This window comes from Tinamus guttatus, unplaced genomic scaffold, assembly GCF_059628265.1.
Source record: "Tinamus guttatus ecotype Peru unplaced genomic scaffold, ASM5962826v1 Tinamus_guttatus_pri_ptg000259l, whole genome shotgun sequence".
Lineage (NCBI taxonomy): Eukaryota > Metazoa > Chordata > Aves > Tinamiformes > Tinamidae > Tinamus > Tinamus guttatus.
In genome coordinates, this window is record NW_028288793.1 from 154,034 (window position 1) to 168,062 (window position 14,029).

Consider the following 14,029-nt stretch of genomic DNA (forward strand, 5'->3'; position numbering starts at 1 on the left):
GTTGGCTCCCTGCCTGGCACTGCAGCCACCGCGAGCCATTTCTGCCCCTCTCCTCTTGCTCTTTCCTTCCCCTTTTCCCTTTTCCGGGGTCTGTGGAGCAGGAAGCAGCTCCCTCCCTGCCGGCCGCGGTGCCACGGGGAGGAGCCGCTTCCCGGGATTCTCTCCCGTTCCGGGAGCCGCACCGGCTGGGTTTGCTCGGCTCCCCGGGTCCCTCGCGGCTCCGCACGGCCCGTTCCGTCTCCAGGGCCTGATCCCGCAGGATGCCGCGGGAAGCCCGGGCTCCCCCGGCTCCCGCCCAGGAGCAATTTCCAAGCGAAGCTTCTCTGCGGAGCAGCCCGACCTTCTCATTAATAAATCAGCCGTGTTATCGAATGGGTGAATAATCCATGAGTGCACCCAGCCCGGCACTGAGCAGCGTGCGAAAAAATTAATTAATCCTCTTGCATAATGCCCCGAGGGGCCATGGTGGATGGTCGCACCGCGGGGCTCAACAACACATGGAACCTGGGAATATTTTTCCTTGGGCACTTCCTTTGCTCTCTAAAGGGGCAAATTGCTGCTTGCGATGGAGCTGCTGCAGGAAAACCCCATTGGCCTCCACTCCAGGAGCATTTCCCCAGGGAAATAACACAGGGTTCTGCCTCTCCCTGACCTTTTCCTGTTAATAATGTGAAATCCTAAGTAAATGTCTCCATTCAGGGGTGTGTAAGGAACGCGGGAGCAAACGCTGCCACTGCTGGTGCAGCCGACTGAAGATCCCCAGGCTCCTGGTGGGAATTGCAGCCTCAAAGGCAGCTCTGTCCAACCCTACAGATACCGCTCACCTCTGCCTCTTTGGGGAGAAAGAAAAAAAGGGGGAAAATGGCCTGGAATTTTCCTGGAAAATGGCCTGGAACGGGTGCCCATGGTCCTCTCCCTTTAGCAGGCACGGATGCGTGGCTGGGATGTCATTGTGGGGGTTTGGAGCCAGGGTGGGATGCAGAGTCCGGAGGGGAGCCCAGACATCTGGGTTGCTCGTGCCAGCCCTTTGCAGGCTGCTTTGGGATGCAAAGGGGCAATTTAGAAGCCGTTGGTGCAAATGCAGTGAAATGGGGACAGGCTTTGCAAAGCAATGCACTGAGAGGGGGGCTGTTTAGCAAAGGAGCCTGGGCTGGAGCAGGGGCTCCTGGATGGGATACGGGATACGGAGCCGGGTCGGGAGCTGGCCCCGGGCTCGGCCTCTCGCCAGCCGAGCGTGCAGGGTTTCAGCAGCGGCCCGAAAAATAAACACGTTCCCGTATAGCCCCACATGCGCAAATGTTACCCTTGGCTCCGCGCGAGGGGCCGGCAGCGCCGGGACCAAAGGAGCTTTTGTTGGGGAAGCGGCTGCCGGAGCCGCTTGCAAACCCATCCGCGGTCCCAATCCATCCCTCCCGCTCCAGCCTGTCCCCAGCGGAGAACAGGACCCTGGATGCCCTGGCGCAGGCATGGAGTAGGGACATGCCAGCCCATTCCCTGCTTTTCCTGTGATCCCTGCAGGCTCCAAACGCCCCGGCCTTTCTCTTCTCTGCCTCCAGCCCTCCCAATTAAACGCTTCCGAGCGAGGCCGTCTCCGAGCGGCGGCAGCTTTGGGAATCCAGCAGGTTTCCCTCGAGGAGCCGTTTCAAAGGGCTGTGCCGGTCTCTGATGCTAACGTGGGGACATCAGCCGAGGACAAGGAGGACACTGGCAGGACTCGAACTAGAGCATCTTGAAGCCACGAGCACATGGGGCCACCGAAGCCTCTGATCCCTGCAGGATCTGCACCTCCCTGTCCTCATGCTAGACAACCTGTTTTTTTTTTCTCTTTTTCCCAGGTTTCCCATTTTTTTCAGAAATCCCTGGTTGGGGCCACCAAAGCTCTGCGCGTGGCTCCGATCCTGGGTGCGGCTCTCCGCAGGGAAGGAGGACGAGGCTGGAAGGAGCCCGGCATGGAAACACGGCGCTTGTTTGCGTCTGTAGCTACGGCTAGTGTCTTTGATAGCCAACAGCTCCAGCCAACAGCTTGAGTTCATATGTGAGGACAGTGTCTGGCGGGAAGGAGCCGGGAGCGGAGCGGGAGGACGCGTGTGATGCCGGTGGCAGCCGCACTGGGGCTTTGGGAGCTCCCTTCGATGTAAGGATGTGACTTAAGATAAATGGAGTCAGTGAAGCTGCTCCTTGGCCTGGTGTCACCTTGGCCATGGGGACAATTCCCAGGATTCGACTTTGTCCCTGACCTTGCGGCTTGGCACGTGTTTCCAGGAGCCGCTGGATGTCCTGAGCTGATGGGAAAGCCACAGGCCGGGAACGGAGGGACACGGGGCTGGATAATGGCGCAAGAGCAATGCAGCAGGATGAGCGCTCCCCAGTGCAATCTCCAGATGTGCATTTCATTCCAATTTAATAAGATATTTACTGCGAGGCCATAAAGCACCAAACTGTTGTCAGCCGCATGGCCAGGGCTGCTGCCCGGTCTGTTCTCCCGTCCAGCCGCCACCTCCTTCCTCCGGCCCTGCCCGAGCGGCTCCGCTGTCTCCCTTCATCAGTGCAAGCACATCACGGACCGTGAATGATCCCAGTGCAGCTCCCTATAAAACATGCAGCTGGGAAAGCTGTTCCCATGCCTCTGGCTGCTTCTCTTTGCCTGTTTACCAAACGCGTGTCCTTGCAGGGGCTGCATCCTGCCCCTCTGCAGCGCCTGCAAGCGCATTCCCATGTGCATGGCTCTAGGTCGGAGAGTCAACAGGAGAATTCAGAGCCCGAGTTGCCCCTGGGAGCTAGGAAAGCATCAGGAATTGGCCTTTGCCTTTTCTGCTTTGCCGATAGCCACATGGATCTGCCCGGCTCTGCATGTGGCATCACGGAGCTCATCCCGCAGACCCAGACACCCGGGTGCCCCGGGGGCTGTTTCTTGGTGTTGCTTCCTGGGGTGGTTTTTAATAACTCCATTTATTCCCTGCATCCCCCCTGCCAGGAGTCCATGCAAACGTATGGCAGGTTGGTAATGCTAATGCACCCCAAGGCAGCCACACGGTTCTTATTAATCTCCAATCCTGCATTAAACCTCTGCCTTGGGACATCGTGCACCTCCGCGCGCTGGAAGCAAAGAGGGATAAGGGATGGCTCCAACAGGCAGGTTGTGCTGCTGCTTTTGGCCCCTTTCTTAGGGACTTCTGCCCTGGTGCCGGGTGCTGCTCCTTGTGTTCCCATCCCGATCTCCCTGGGCCAGGGCATGCAAGGGAACGGGGGACACGCGCCCTGTCCCGATGTGGCCAGAGCGGGAAGCGCCGGGATGGGGAGGGCAGCGCGCGGCGGAACCGCTGGGATTGCTGGCACGGCCCCGGCTGCTGGCGCGACGCAGCTGGACAGCTCGCCGTTTTTCCAGGTCTGTGTCTCAGTTTCTCTCTATTTGATGTGTTTTTATTTCCTATTAAAAGCACGCTGTCTCATTTCCTCCACAAAAAACAAGGCTCTTTCAGGGAGACGGATTCCTCCAGCTCCAGAAAAGTGCCAATCTGCCCCCAAAAATAAACAGGCTGCGTGCATCGTCACCACTGCCTCCCCGTGGGTACCCGGTGTCCTGCGCACGGGGACGGAGGAGAGCCGAGGTGCCACATCTTGCCACTGCATCCAGAGAGCCGGCTTCCCTGGAAACTTCCCAGGAAACTTCCTGGGATTTGGTAGGGGCTGGAGGAGGAGTAACCATGGGTGTCTCCTGGCATCCCTTGCTCCTCTCACCAGGTCCCCAAGTCCCCAGAGCTGCCGGAGCTCAGGGGTGACGGCAGCTCCGCATCCCGCCATGCGCAGGAGAGCCAAATATTTGGAAACCTCCGGGATTATAGAGCGGCTCCCGCAGCATCTGCCTGGCCGGGGACAAGCGGCGCGGATGCCTCCGGGATGAAGACACTTCCTCCACCTCCACCTGACATTTCCGCAGGCTCCGCCGCGGCTCCCTGGGGCTTCCCGGCCGGCTCCGCTGGAGCCATGACCCAGGCTCCCGGCAATGCTCCGCGCGCGCCCGGCATTCCCGCAGTCCGGACCGCCGCCGTACTGTTGTCACGGGAACGCTGTGTTTATCCCGGCCGGCGGGACTTTGGACGCGCTTCCCTCTCGGAGCGCACCAGGACGGGCCGTCCAGGGCACATGGGCAGACCTGGCTCAGCAGGTGCACCGAGTTTGGGGGTTCTCAGCACCACCGGCTCCGTTAGCTCCTCATCCTGCCCTTTTTTTCACCGTTTTGGGGGTCTAATTTCTGAGCATGGTGAGACCCCCTGCAAAGAGGGGTTTAGCAACAGCCTTTTCAGACGTGACCTGTAGATGTTGGGGCACATGGACATGAATTTGGCAGAGATGTTTGTGTCTCCATCAGAAAGTTTTTCCGTGCGTTCGCAAACATTGGAAGCGCTTGGAAGTGCAGGTCTCCGCACGTCCCCCAGGGCCCGGCCGTGTTTACACGGCTCCGTGAACGCGCTGCATGAGGGAGGAAATAGCAGACACGCAAAATCCTCCGAGGATGCAGAACGGGGAGGATTTGCAAATACCAGAGAGGACAGAGGGGTTAGAAAAATCTGCAGGAGACACAAAGGCCCAGTTTGGGAAACAAAAGCAGATGCAGGGAACAACTGGCTCCACACGCCGCAGATGTGGGCGCTCCTGGGAATGCTGCTTCGTTCAGCTTCCCGATGCACCGCCTGCTCCATCCCCATCCCAATCCCGCGGGCTGGTGGGAGCAGGGATGCTTTGCTCTTGAGGATGGATTAAAGGCAGTTTGCCTGGGCCTTGATAGATTTGCCATAAATTCCCTCTCCAAAGGCTGTTTGAGAGCAGAGAAGCCCTGGTGCTCCCAGAGCTCCCTGCTTAATAACCAGCCTAATAAAATGGTTTGATTAAATGCAGGGAACGATTTCTGGCCACCCTGGTGCTTTGTAACCACCCAGATTTATTGGGAATACGAGTTGCTAGGTTGACCATCGCTCGCTGCCGGTTCCTCAGCAAAGAGACCGGGATCAGCGCTCCGAGAGGCCGCGTGATGCCCGTCGGTAGCGGCGAGGGCAGCGGGAAGAGCCGGAGAGCTGGGAAGGGAGAGGAGGAGAGTCCAGGCTGGGAAGGGAGGGAGCGAGAGGCAGAAGGAGCGAGCGGCAATGTGACCTCCACGGATTACTCAGCTCCCGCTGGCTGCTCCGCAGGTTTTCTGACTCACCAGCCCAGGGATTAACCCCTGGATCTCAGGATGGGGCCGGCACATCCCTGCGCTCTGCGGGGAGCTGGATGCTCCTTGACCGAGCTGGGGGCCCTTTCCGCTCCCACCAGCCCATCTCGGCACAAGGACGTTTTCCAAACGGCCTCCCCAAAGTGAGGACGGTGCCCAAAGCTCTTCCTTCACCCTCGGGGTTGGTTTGGGACCATCCAGGAGCCTCTCGAGTCCCAGTGGGCTCTGCCTTTGCAGACTCTTCATGCAAAGATCCAGAAAACACCCATTTTCTCCCATTGCAGCACAGCCCCAACTTGGCTTTCCACGGCCTGGTGCTCCTGGAGGAGGAGATGACCAGCACGGGGGCCTTGGGGGCCACCATCAGCCCTGGGCAACCCAGTCCTGCCTTGTCCCCCTGTCCCCAGAGAGCTGAAGGGGTTAAACCTTGCTGGGGTCTGGGGTCGTCTTGTTCCCTGTGGCTTTAGGAGGATGATTGGAACCAAGTTGGACTGAGATGAGCGGAGGAGCTACTTGTCTGGGGAACATCTGAACTGCTTCTTGCCTCCTGAAACCAAGGGCAGAATCCATGGAGAAAATCCCCAGGTGACAAGAGGTGTCACAGCCTCTGGGTCAAGCTGCAAGAGGGAGAAGAGCAGGGCAATAGGGTACGGAATGCTTTCCACTCCCCACAGATCAAATGGAAAAGGAGGAAGAGCTGCCACAGGATTCACGGCAAAGGCTTTGCCCAAAAGGGCCAGGAAAGGGCTGGGAGGGAGTGCAGCGCTCGGGGATGGAGCGCGCCGTGGTGGAAAATACGGAGGAACGTGATGGATTTGCTGCTTCCTCTCCTCCCCTTCTCCTCAGGCTTCCATTAGCGTTCCTGCAAAGTTTCTCCGGAGGTTTCTGCTGGGGCTGGAGCGGTTTCACGCAGGCGCCGAGGAGGAACAGAGCGGAGCTGCCAGGGGAGCAGCCAGAGCCGAGGCCGGATCGATCGCCATCCACACCACAGGCCACGTTCCCCCCTCCTTTTTATTTTTCCACTCCAAAATGATATGAAAACAAACAAAATTCCTGTAAGATGGAACTGGTGTGTGTGTGTGGGGGGGTAAAAGCAGGGGCTGGCTGCTAAAGTGGGGGAAACCTGGGAAGCAGCATCAGGAGGCAGCGCAGCTGCAGGGATGCTTCTCCACGCGGGATGATCCCGGCTCTACCGAGCACAGGGGTGATGCTGGGTTGGATAAGGCCTGGAGGGAGGCAGGAAAGTGCATGGAGGGGAGGGGGCCGTGTGGATACGGCTCTGGCTCTGGGAATGCTTTGGGAAACCTGATGCTGCCTCCGAGGTTTCTCCCCAGCAGCAGCCGGCCCGCGTGCGGCGGCTCTGGGAGGCAGAGTTAACTCTTCCCTGCGCAAATCCAGCTCCTTGAGGGCCTCAGGGACAGGGAATCTTTCCCACGGGATCGTTACTCCTGGAGAGGAGCTCGGGGCAGCACAGGGAGCGTTTCCCTGCAAGGAGGCAGCACCGAAAGGGACACGCGGGCGCCAGGGCCAGCACGGGGACTGCCTGGAGGGGGATTAGGTCAAAGCCTCTGGCAGCTCTTAGCAGCTAGAAAAACGAGCTGAATTTATAGCTGTAATATTTGGAGCATTATCCGAATACCGCTGGGGCTCCGCAGAGGCCTGTTTGCCGCTCGCCTTCCCGGCCAAGCAGCACGGGCAGCTCTGCAGCAGCCGCAATGAGGAGCCTTCGGATCCTGCATCCTCCCTGCGAGCTCCTCCATGCCACTTCCCTCTGGCACAGAAGGAAAACGCCGACGGCAAAGATTCCCCCCAGGACCTGCGAGCTTGGAGGCTGCTGGTTCCCCCATATCAGCCCTAAATCGCGGTGTCCCCGTCTCCTTCTCCAGGGCTGCTCATGGGATCGGACCCTGGGGCTGGAGGAGCCATTGGGGTCCCGGTGCAGCTGGTGCCGTGCAGGCAAATGGGCTGCTGGCTCCGTCCACGGAGAGGAAAAATACTGGGCGGGAGGAAGGCGATGAGGAGGAGGCCAGAGCCAAGAGCGGCCTGGAAGGACTAACTGCGGCTCAGGTGTTTCCATTGCAAACAGCCACCGCGGCCGCTCGGCCACGAAGCCTCAACAGTGCAAGGGAGCCACCGGGGCCCGTTCCCGTGACATCCTGGTGGCCAGATCTCTGTGGACCCACATGCAGGGCTGCTCGGAAGCCCTTGGTGGCCTCCTGGGGCACTGCCCCATCCTGCTTTGGCCCGACCAGCATCTTGATGGGTCCCTTCGGCTCATAGAGCGCTTGGCCCAGGGCAATTGTTGCCCCAGTTTGGCGTTCTGTGCCGCGGCGCTTCGTTGAATCACCCCCTTGTTCTGGCTCTAACTATCGCTGGCCGCTCTCCCTGCTGCGGCACCGCCGGCCTGGCGCTCTCCATCCCAGGAATGGGATTTTGGGATCGCTTCCCTTTGCTTATTCAAAGCCTCAGCCCTCATAGCGCGTGCAGCAGGGGCTGGCGGTGGCTGTTTGGTTTGGGGCAGCCGGGTCTGTCCGTGCTCCCCGGGGAGCCTGCGGAGCCTGGGAAAATCCCGGCCCTCGCGCCGGCCGAGAGCAAAGGTCCCTGCGCGTCCCCCCTCCGCCACCCGCAGAAGAGGGGACAAGACAGGGACGGTGGCACCGGGGAGGACAAGAAGCCCCACGGGGCATCGTGGCCTCCTGCAGCATCGTGCCTGGGCTGCAAGCGTGCGGCCCCCGGCATCCCGCGCACTGCGGACACACATGCGCTTCCCAGGGCCGCTCAGCCCGGCACGGAGGGAAAAAAATAGAAAAAGGAAGAAAAAAATAAAAAAAAAAAAGGGATTGGGGGGGGTTGGACTTCTTCTCTCCCTGGGAGAAATGAGCCGGATGATTTAATTCCCGAGCAATGCGAGGGCTGATGAATTCTGTATCCCTCCCTGTACTTAAAGCGGCCACAAGAACAGCCCAGAAAAAGGGGGGAGGAGGGACCGGGGCCTCTGCGGGAGCAGGGAGACGCCGGGATGAGCGGTGGGGACCGGCCCCCTCCGCCTCCCCTTGGCCCCTGGGCAGGGGGATGTCCCGGCAATGAGTTTGCAAAGGCTCAGCCGGTGCTTCCTGAAGGGTCCCGGCGGGTGGATTTGGGTGAGGGAAAGGCGCGCGGTGCCAGGGTGTGCGCGGCCGCCGCTCCGTGCCAAGGCTCGGGAAGCGGGAACAGAACCCGGAGCACAGCTCGGGATACGCCGGGAAGGGCGGCCGGCTCTGTGGGACGGCATGCTCGGGGCTCCCTCCTGCCTCAGTTTTCCCGGGACATATACAAGGGATGCAGCCCCAGCCTTCCTCCCCACCGTCCTCCTCCTCGGGGGCTTTTCCCGCTCTCCGTTTGCATCCATCGCGGTGGCTCGCTGCGCTCCGGATGGGAGGCTGCAGCCCCGGAGCTGCCGGGCAGCCCGAGCCCTGACGCTGGGATGAGTTTGGAGCGTTTTGCACGCGTTTTTTCCATTACCTAATTGTTCCCCGGCTGTGGCAGCGGATGTGTTCTGTTGCCGTAATACCCAAACCATTCTCCAGGGGAGATTTGCCCGTAGATTTAATGACCAAACCAGCTCGAACTCCAGTTATTATCGTGTTTTTCCTCTCTTTTTTCCTTGCAAACACCTGGCTGGGGCCGAGGACCATGGGATTTCTCGGACATCTTTCTCACCCAGCTTGTCCTTTGCAGTGTGTGACCTGCTACCTGGGGGCCCAGCTGGAGCAGCCACGGGTGGGTTTGCTCCCCAGTTTGGAAAGGGGGGGAGATGCACAAGGATGGATGGAGAAGACAAGGCCATGCCTGGGAAGGAGGGATGGATATTCAGGATGAAGGATGCAAGGAAGCAAGGCAGATCTTCCTCTTCCTCCTCTTCCTCTCGCCTCCGGGGGTTGCTCTTTGGCCTCCCGGTGCTCCGGGGCACTCAGGGCCATGGGACCCCCAAAACCTGGGCCCTTGCGCTCCCTGCGGGGGCTCCACTCGTGCTCTGCCCTCCAGATGTGACCCCTCAGCGGGCCGCGCTCCGAGCGCATCTGCCTCCAGATGTTCCCAGATGTTGCCGGGCCGTGAGCGCACGCGTCCGTCCAGGCCGCCGGACCCGTGCGTCGCCGAGCCGCATAGTTTCCCTCTTGGCTCATTCCTGCCGCTCATTTCTGGAGCCGAGTGTCCCCCCAGGCTCCGTCGAGGCTTTGCCACCTTGCGCTACTGCTCCTGGTGCCTGTGCAGCACCGAGCGCAGCGGTTTGGCTTGGTGCGGCGATGCTGGTATAAATAATATATTTCTCTCCGGCCAAAAAAAAAAAAAAAATAACACATTTTCTGTTGTTTTTGCTGCGGAGCCTGGCCCGGGCCGAGCTGCAGGGATTTAGGGTTGATGGGAGGCCAGGCAGGTTTCCCGCAAGGATGACGGGGCCACATCCCTGCTGTCCTGCCCCAGAGCTGCCGGGGCCGCGGTGACTCGTGTGGGCAGCGTCCTCCGTGTTTACCCATTCTGTGTCCGTCCTTCTGTCCCCCCAGGCGATACAGCCCGTTCCTGCAGCCCTGGCTCAAGCTCCTGGTGCTTTCGTGCTCAGACATTTCCTTTCTTATCTCCGCCAGACCAAAGCCGCCTTCCTGCTGCAAAATACTGCGGGACGAGCCAGGCATGGACCACATTGTCCCCACAGCTGGTAGCGATGCCCTAGGGTAGGAGCTTTGGCCGCCCACCCACTCCCCCTGCCCACCCCTGTCCCTTGTTATTAATGAGGGGAGAAAGGGCATGAAGGAGCAAAATGCAATGCAAAAGACACAAAAAGGAGCAAAATGCAATGCAAAACGCCCCGATGCCAGGATCTGGGGAGCACAAGAGCAACGTGGGCTCCAGCTCCGGAGCATGGATGGAGGCAACGTGTGATGCCCGGACCCCCAGGGAGTCCAAAACAGACAGAAGGGCTTTGAAGGTGCGTGTGAAACTTGGACACCGAAAGGGATTCCTGCAGGAGGAAAACTCAACAAGCGGCAGCGGCCCTAGCTCGGGGCTGGGTTTGTACTCGCAGGAGCTTTTCAGGGCTCTGGCGCTTTCCGGCAGCTGCCCAGGCTCTTCCAGCACCCGATGTGATGTTTGGAGGAGAGGAGACCTCGCCAAGCCCTGAGCGAGCAGCCGCCCTTCGTGCCTCAGTTTCCCCTTCTCTTTTCAGGCAGCATGTGGCTATCAGGTAGCAGGAAAAATAAACATGCAAGCTGTGGGCATAGAGCTGCCAGCTTTGGGAATCTTGACAATTTAAAAACAATTAGTGTGAATCTCCCAGCTGGAAAACAGCATTTTCTTTCCCTATTGATTCTGAGGCTTTTCCAGCTGGCAAACGCACATCTCCATTCCGAGATGCTGTTTAAACAACACTGAATACTGTGTGTTTTCCTTCCTTTCCCTTCTCTGCCTCAAACTCGGACTCCCTGCTGAGTTTGAAGCACCCAGTACCCCACTGGCTGCCAGGATGAGGGTGGGAATGGGGACCAGAGTGACAGGGATGCCCGTGGGAATGGGGAATATAGTGACGGAGATGTCCTTGGGAATGGGGATCATGGTGATGGGGATGCCTGTAGGAATGCGGATCACCTTTTTATCACTTTTTTTTTTTTTTTTTGACTGCTCTTTTTGTCTCTAGCGGAGATGTTTGACCTTTTTTTTAATGGTTTTCCTGCAGACCCTAAAACCATCCGGGATGATGAAGGCTGAAGCCCCCCTGGATTAAGCCCCTTGCCGGCTCTCGTCCAGCCAGGAGCTCAAACCCGTTGCAGAGGGATCAGCAGTGTCCTCGTCCCCGCAGCGTTCAAAGCGCTGCAGCTCACGGGGTCCTCGCGGCTCCCCCCGTCCCCTAAGAGCCCCCACGGCCCGCGTGGAAGCGGGACCCGGGCTGGGGACACCTACACGCCGCTTGTCGCAGGTGGGGACACGCAGCGGGGCCGGGCCGGGGGCCGGGCCGCGGCGCGGAGCCCAAACCCGCGCTGCTCCAAGAGGGGCCGGGGCGAGGGCCGGGCTTATTTAAATGATTAATTAGCTCCGTGTTTTAAACCCCGCTCGCGGGCGGCCGCTGGAGCTGCAGCGAAGCCGGGCTCGGCGCCCGGGGCCCTCGGCTGCCAGCAACGAGAAGGGCTTTTTGTGTTTTGTTTTTGCGGTCTCTGCGCCGGCCCCGTCGCGTCCCGCGCGTCCCCCCCGGGTGGCGCCCGGCGACAAAACCCGGGGCTCGTGGCGGAGCCGCCGCAGCAGCGGGAAGGGCCGGAGCAGGGAGCGGAGCGCCCAGGTAAGCGGCTCCTTGTGCCGATGCTCCTGCCTTCTCCGTCCTGCCGGCATCTGCTGCTTCCTTTTCTTGTCTCTCTTGGGTTTAGTTTTTTGCTTTTCCTTCTTTTTCTCCAGCAGCTGGAGTCTTTCTCCTTCCTGTTTCTTTCCTTGCTCCAAGGGGTTTCTCGCAGCCTGGGATTGTGGATGGGGGTGTTTGGAGCTGCAAAGGCAGCAGAAGGTCTCACAGTATCTGTGCTGTGGAGGCTGCTGGCTGCTTCCTGGGGGGCTCCGGGGACACCCCCCAGCCCAGTCCCTGCCTGGACTCCTGGGTTCCTCCTGGACCTGTTTGTCTCCTACCTTGGGAAGCAGCAGAGAAAGCGTGAGAGGAGGAGGAGAGGCTGTGAAGAGAGTGGATGCCCTCATAGCCAGGACTCTGGGGAGCCCCAGCTTTGGGGTTTTGTGATCCCAAGGCTGCTGGTCACCCCATGTCCCCTGTGCTGAGTGTGTGGGAGAAGGGGTTGGCAGGTCCCCTTGCCCTGCGTGGGGCTGCAGGAATGGGGAGCAGAGCAGATTCCCTGCCGTGTCCTGGGTCCGGTACTGTGCCATGTTGTGGCTGAGCAGCATCGTGGTGCTCTGGGTACAGAGCTGAGTTTCTGCAGGGATTTTGGGGGACAGAGATGGGCAAGGTGGAGGGTCAATGCCTGGCCCCTCTATACCCACCACAGCTGTCCGGCTGCCCCACAGGTACAGCCTGGATCTGGCTCTCCAGCTGAGCTTCAACACATATGGGAAATGCACAGAGGGAGCAACAGGAGAGGGATGTTCACCAGGGAAAAGGCTTCATGTGCCTGGAAGAGCCTCGAGCCCCCCAGCCCTTCCCTGCCCGTTTGCTCCTTGGAGACGCCCGCGTGCTGTGGAAAGGGGCAATTCATCCTCTTGGCAGCTCAGCGCAAACACGCGGGGGCCTGGGAACACTGCGCGGCTCCTTCCTTATGTGGTGCTTGTCTGGGGCATCCCGTGAGCTCCTGAGAAGCACCCGCTCCGCCAGGACGGGCAGCGGGATCCTGGGGTGGAGGGAGGCGGAGGGCGTGAGGCTGCGAGCTCCCAGCTGGGAGGAGATGAAAGTGCAGCTGGGGGAGCAGCCCTGTGCCCTGGGGGAGAGCCTGGAGGGGAGGGAGCCCACAAAGCATCCAAGAGCAGCTTCCCGCTCCCGGGAATGCAGAGCTGGGTCTGCTTGGGGGGTGTGGGTGGGCAGCCCCGGGGCTGGGCTGTGATCACTTTGGAAGCGTTTGCTCTCCCCAGTTGCTTTTTTCTGCATCCAGCTTCTTGCTCTGTGTGTGGTGAGGAGCCCTGCGGGCGCTGGGAGCAGCCCTGGGGAAGGGTCCAGGCTTTGAGTGAGGGAGGAGGAAGGAATTGCCAGCCCTAGGAGGGGAGCAGAGACTTTTTGTTGCTGTTTCTGTTGCTGTCGAAGGGACCTTCAGGCAGGAAGGGGGTTGCAGTGCTAAGTGGAGCCTTTTGCAACCCGTCTGCTGGCTGCCGTGCACTTGAGAAATGCTGCAGAAATCCTGCCCTGTGCATTGCCTCCCCGCTCCTCACAAGCTGTATCCTCATGGAACTCCCATCCACTCGGATGAGCGCTCACCAGGAGGACACGTTTGCACCGTGTTTGGCCCTTTTCCACCCTGCCCGGCTCTCCAGGGTAGCTGGATAAAGGGCCCCCTGTTCTGGGTATGGCCAATCCAACCCAGCGTCCCGCAGACACTACCAGGCTGTTGCAGCGGTGGGACGTGGAGGGAGGCCAGCGAGGGAGCTTTGCTGGCTCCTATTTGTTATTTTAGGTTGCGTTCCTCTTTCTGTGCTGACGGGCTGGTTCCCAGGGCTGCTGTGGGTGTCTGCAACCTGCATAGCGATGGGGTTTGGGAATACTATGGAGCAGCTTGGCCTGCAACTTCCTGGGGGATGGCAAATGGTCTGGGAAAGGATCCCTTGCTCTGGGAGCTCTGAGTTAGCTAGATGTAGCCAAATTAAATGTTTCAGAGAGCAAATTCTTTGGGGCTGGATCTTCCAGCTACTACCCCAAATTTTTGACCCTTGATCACAGCTGGGCACATTGGCTGCAGCTTGGGGCATCGGAACCGCTTTGGGTCACGAGCTCGGCCTTTTCAGCTCCATGAGCAGTTGGTTTCCTCAAATATGCATTGCTTCACGGTTTAACTTTATTCCAGTTGCACAGCTTCCTAGTGGGTTTCCTGAATCTCAGCTGCTCCATCTGCTTGGGGCTGGTGGGAAAGGTTGGAAGGAGGCGTTTGCAGAGCGTGTCCGCTACACGCACCACTGCTGGTGCTTCGAAACTCACTTCTTGATTTTTATGTCAGTAAATCCGACCACACAAGAATGGGCAGAGTGCGGAGGGACACGTGTGTGCAGGGGAGCTGGCTGAAAGCACCCGAGCGGGCTGGAGGTGGTGCAAGATCATGGTGGCCTTGGGTTTGGGGCACCAGGTCCAACCATGTGGACAGTGCGAGGATATTTGGGATA